Here is a 6,118-nt window from a genome sequence, read left to right on the forward strand (position 1 = left end):
CTATGCAACCTTCCTGCATTAGGTCTTTAGCCCTTAGTGCTAAAATCATAGGTACTCGCGGTCCACTGACAGTCCCCACAAATACAAAGGGTACCTCCCCTTCTGGTTCAAAAGTCACCATCCTGCGCTTGCAATCAATCGTCGCCCCATACTTCGATAACCAATCCATTCCTAGGATCATATCGAAGTCATCCATCACTAGCTCAATCAGATCAACAGACAACTCCCTACCATCTATTTCTACTGGTAAAGCTCCAACCCATCTCCTAGAGACAACCAGTTCCCCAGTCGGCAACAAAGTATGAAAACCCCTAGCATACAAAACACTAGGTTTACACAACTGATCTATCACTCTAGCATATACAAATGAATGAGTAGCTCTCGAATCAATCAATGTAGTATAAGAAAACCCAGCACTAGAAATCTAACCTGTCACAACCGAGGGGCTAGCCTCCGCCTCAGTCTGAGTCAAAGTCAACACTCTAGCAGGAGCAAGACTGTCACCCTGCTTCGGGTCCTCTTTCCTGGCTTGTGGGCAGTCCTTCTTCAGATGATTGACACTCCCACAGATAAAGCAGGCCCTAATTCTGCACTCACCCTGGTGTCGTCGTCTGCACCGTGGACACACTAGAAAACTCCTCCAGTTGTCACCTCCGCCCTGACGGCCACTAAAAGCACCCCGTGCCCTCCTATCCGAACTAGGAGGAACAAAAGAATCTGGGGCCTTTGTCTTCTGCTCACTGAAGCCACTACCCCGACTGGATCCAATAAAAGGAGGCACTATCCTCCTGGCATCACGCCTAATAGCGCTCTCTCTCCAAATCTGGTCCTCGACCCCCTCAGCTGTAAGGGCCTTGTCCACAACCTGAGCATAGGTAGTAGTTTTTGGATCTAAGGTAATCTTCACATCGCGGGCGATCATAACATTCAACCTCCGTACAAATCTGTCTCTCCTTGCCACATCCGTCGGCACTAAATCTGGCGCAAACTTTGCCAATCGGTCAAATCTCAAAGCATACTCAGTAACTGTCAACCGGGTCTGAGTCAGGTTGATGAACTCGTCAACCTTCGTAGCTTGGACTGCAACACTGTAATATTTCTCATTAAAGATGTTCCTGAACTCTTCCCAGGTCATAACTGCCACATTCCTCCTCTGAACTACTACATCCCACCAGATGCGGGCATCCTCTCTGAACATGTAACTAGCACAAGCTACCCTCTCGTTCCCCTCAACCCTCATAAAATCCATAATAGAGGAAATCATATTCATCCACTGTTCTGCCCGCAGTGGATCTGATCCACCCTCAAAGGTAGGAGGATGCTGCTTCCTGAACCTCTCATACAAAGGTTCCCACCTGTTCTCCATAACAGGCTGAACCGACATTGGTGCCACAACCTGCTGAACTGGCAACCCAGTGTTCTATGGAGGGGACTGCTGTCTCAACTGTAGAAGTTCTTCCTCTATTCGTTGCAGTCTTGCTTCCATTTCGGCAAACATCTGTTGCCAATTCTGTGGGGCAGGTGGAGGGTCCTGACCCTGGTTGTCATCCTCGACCCTACTGTCGTGGAGTCTAAATGATTATCGAGGCATCACAACAATATGCCTGCAATCAATGACGCCGCTCATCAGGCAAGACAACAACATCCAAAATCACCTCCCAATTCATATCAGTCAACCATAAACAACAATCAACAGAACATACAAATAGCATATAATACTCAATGGGCCATGCCCTGGCATCATGCATATGTTAGCTCATTCATCATGCTCTATATAAAATAAGCAGGCAAACAGGGCATTTAAGCACATATTCAAGCATATAGTTCAATCATTACCCTGAGTCGAGCTTGTCACTGACAGTGAGCGTACATGTTCGGTCATTCTCCTGAAAGCATAAACCTTGGCTCGCTCTGATACCAAGTTGTAACGCCCTACTGCCTTAGAGCCGTTACTAAGTGAGTTTAAAACGTGCAATTAACTCGCTAGTCGAGGTTTTAAGAAAAAAGTGTAACTAAACCATAATCAGAGTCATAAACGTTAAAAATAAACCATTTACTGAAAAGTATAAAGTGTTTAACATTGGGGATCCCAAAATACTGTTTAGAAATAGTTACAACTCAAAAATATAACCAGAGTCGGCTAAACAAAAAAATTTAAGTTTAGTACAATCATTTCCCAAAAACCCCTGGCCGTGGCAGCCAGGCAGGCCAAACATGTACGTGTCGTTTCACGCTCTCCGTACACATGGTTGGTCGACTTTCCCCTTGCCCTTACCTGCACCATAAAGCACCCGTGAGCCGAAGCCCAGCAAGAAAACCCTCACAAGCAGATAACATATACATATTTATCATTCAACATATATTCAAGCCGCCAACAGACTAAACACATACGGCCATGCCGTCCCAGGTGCTTTACCAGGCCCTGGGTTCGCGGTCTACACCGTAAGGATATCCCAGGTATTCTATAGGGTCTTGCCTTGGCAACTTGCACTCCACGTGCTAAACGTTGCTCCTGGCCCCTTGCTGTTCTCGGCCTTGCCGCCTTCGGCCTTCGTCGTCCCCGGCCTTCGCCGTTCTCAGCCTTCGCCGTTCCTGGCTCTTGCCGTTCAATCTCATATATGCACACATAGCATAATAAAGGAAATACTTAAACATGAATAAAATCAATCAAAGGGATACACCCTGCAACACAATCATATAGGGCTGTGCCTTGCAACACAACTCTACGGGTACAACAGTTTTCTTACCTATGTCCAGAGCTATCCGCGCACCGCGATCACGAGCACAGTCCACTAACCTGAGCCTTGAAGAAATCCTCAAGAATGGTTTCGACCGTCAGTTGTTTGTAATCTCCTCCAAGCTTTGATTTCCCCAACTCTCAGCCTTAAATTCAAAGCTTTCTCCTCCAACAATCCCAATCCTCCAAGAGAAAGTGTGAACCGAATGAGAGAGAGAGCTAAAAGAGTTATCTGATTGTTACTTCCTTCTTTTTCTTCTAGAATATGCCTAGAGACTAAGGATAACCCCAGCTGCCTAACATAAGCCCATCCTATAAACAAAATGACCAAAATAGCCCTTTAACTTGTCCCTAATCCTTTAATAACCCAAGGGTATTTCAGTCATTTGCCATACCCTGCTAAGTCCCCGAGTAGTCTAATAAATCCTTATTAATCCTGACATATCCCAACCATTACTTAATTACTACCCGCTATTAAATAATTCCCGAACACATTATAATATCCCTGAAATACCCCTAAGCTCCTCCCGAGCCGGGTATTTGACCCCATTGTGACTTTCTAGCTAAATTGCTCCCTAGGACTATCTTGGATTGTGCATCACAAATATATCACCAATATATCACAAATATCACATATATTGCATTTATGCCCCCAACAGGCTAAAATTACAAACATGCCCCTAATAACCAGACGGGGCCTACATGCATATTTAATTCACCTAAACATGCATTTCTAGTCACTTACTCATCAAATTCACATATAATAATAATAAATCACTTATTGCCCTCCAGGCACGCTAATCAAGGCCTTAAGCCTTATTAGAAAATTTGGGACGCTACAAATCACATTAAGACTAGGTTTATGGACCTCGGGCTGATAGAAAGGGCTAAGGAATCCCCTTTCAAGCAGTTCTTTTTGGCTTTAGAGTTTAATTTCTCAAGAGTTTTGGTGCATCATCTGCTTTTGAGGAAAATTTCCAGTAATAAAGAAGATGAGGTGCATTTATTTTTGGGGTCAAACTCTTGTATATTCGACATGGGAGAGTTTGCCCTGGTGGCAGGGTTGAATTTTAGTACCTTCCCATCAACAGAAGAGTTGGAGGAGCGTAATCTCTGCGACTGCTTGATAAATGAGTATTTCAATGATGATGAGAAAGTAAGGCTCTCACAGGTGGACAATGCTTTCAAGACTTGTACTGTTGTGGAAGATGTGTACAAGCTTGGTCTATGTTTGTTGGTTGAGGGGGTTCTAAATGCCATAGAGGGCCAATTGCATATATGGTGAGATATTCTGAAGATGGTTGAGGACATAGACTACTTCTTCAGGGGGAAGTACTCTTATGGGAGGGTTTTATAGTCTCGTAAGAAGGACACGGTGAAGCAAAATGCAAACTATGAGAATAAGAAGGATGCCAAGGTGCAGCAAGAGTCCAAGTACAGTATGTATGGTTATGCCCTGGCCTTACAGTATTGGGCATATGAGGCTATTCAACAGTTTGTATGGTTATGTATGGTTATGCCCCGGCCGCAACCAGAGTCCAAGTACAACATGTATGGTTATGCTTAGTTGGTCGCATCAGAAGAACAAGGATTTCACCAAGTCTGTCCTCTCACCGATGTTATCAAAGAAGAATGTAAGTTATATTTGATTGGCATTAAACAATTAATTTTATGTATATGCTTATCTTTTATGATTATTTGAGTTAACCAAATGTTTTATGTTGTTTGTAGTTGATCGTCCTTCCGATGTTGAAGCCCTAAACTTTTATTTATCGTTGATAGAGAGAGATCTTCCCCTTTATCCCAGGCTTGGCCAGGATTCTGGGGAGGCTGATGACGAGGAGGAGGATGCGACTTTTGAGAAAGTTGCTGAGACAGTTTCTCAGGTAGCCGAGGCAGCGAAGATATTCGATGATGTTGTCCCGGAGGAGGAGGAGGTTGCATGTCCCACCCCTCCTGTTGCCCCAACTACAGCCCCAGTCTCACCCCCAGCCCCAGCCCTAGCCCCATCCCCTGTTCTAGTCGAGTTGATCGAGCGGTTGGATAGAGTTGATGGTCGACAGGAGACTGCAATGTCCAAAATTCCCTAATGTGGCTTAATGCCTGGATTAGGGGGGGCCAGGAGGGCCATAATTGAGTTAATATGCAATTATGTGATTAAATGCATGATTATGTAAATTATATGATGATATGATGATAATTGCAAGCATGTGGGACTACTTCTTATTAGAAGGACATTTTCGTAATTTGGCCGTTAAGGGCATATATGTATATTTATGTGCATGTTGGTGATTTATGGGTGAGACCACATCATAATGTGGATATGTTTGAGCTATTCAGCATGAGATGATCCTAGGTAGCAAGATTAGCGGTTTGGTCATAACGGGGTTTAGTTTCCAGGCTCGGGGTAAGTATAGGGGTAATTTGATGCTTAGTACATTACCGGGAATGAACGGGTAATGGGATATGATTTAATTACTATTTGAGAATATTGGGAATAACGGGAATTGGAGAACGTTAATTATGATTAACAAGATAGACGGGAAATGACTGTTTTGCCCTTGGGTGGCTGTAAAGGTTTTAATTAAGCTTAAGGGCATTTTGGTCTTTTGACCATGGGATATGTTTCAAGCTAGGAAGGCTATAGATGCTTAAGGCAAAATCAGAGTAACTTTCTCCTTCTCTTTCTCGATTCTCTCTCTCTCTCACGGGTTTGGAATTTTGAAGCTAAGCTTGAAGATTCAACTTGGAGAATTAAGGCTTGTGAGCTTAGGGTTGTATTTAGCCATTGGAAATGGTTCGATTATGTGTTTAAGGTAAGGTTTTCAATTGAAGTTTCAAGTATTTGCTCTATGTTTGAGGTCAGTTTAAAGCTTGAGGTTTTGATCATGGAATTAGGTATATGTTGATGTTTTGAGTGGTTTAAGGCTTAGGTTTTGTTGATAAATTGGTGGATATGTTGTGTTGATGCTTGGTTTTAATAGTGGGATTGATTTGTCAAAGTTTTGAATTGAGAGAAAGGCAAGGGAGCTGGGTTCACAAGGTCAAGTCGCGACTGAGTTCATGCAAGTCGCGACTTGAACCCATTCTAGAGCCTCCCCTGGGCTCTGTCTAGCAGGCGCGCTGCGACCCACTAGGTCAAGTCGCAGCCCGCCCCTGGTTTTCCAGACAGAGGGGTTTCTGTAACGCCCTGCTAATTAGGGTTCGTTACCAAGTGTGTTTAAAATTAGTGCTCAACTTGCTAAACAAGTCATTTGAACTAAACATGTGACTAAGTTACTAAAGGTTCAGGTATTAAAAATTTGGTCAGGTCATAAACATTTTTATTTAACCAAAAACTCTGTTCTTTACACGGGATCCCCAAAATATAAATTTAAAAGT

This window comes from Humulus lupulus, chromosome 8 (assembly GCF_963169125.1).
Source record: "Humulus lupulus chromosome 8, drHumLupu1.1, whole genome shotgun sequence".
In the NCBI taxonomy this organism is placed as follows: domain Eukaryota; kingdom Viridiplantae; phylum Streptophyta; class Magnoliopsida; order Rosales; family Cannabaceae; genus Humulus; species Humulus lupulus.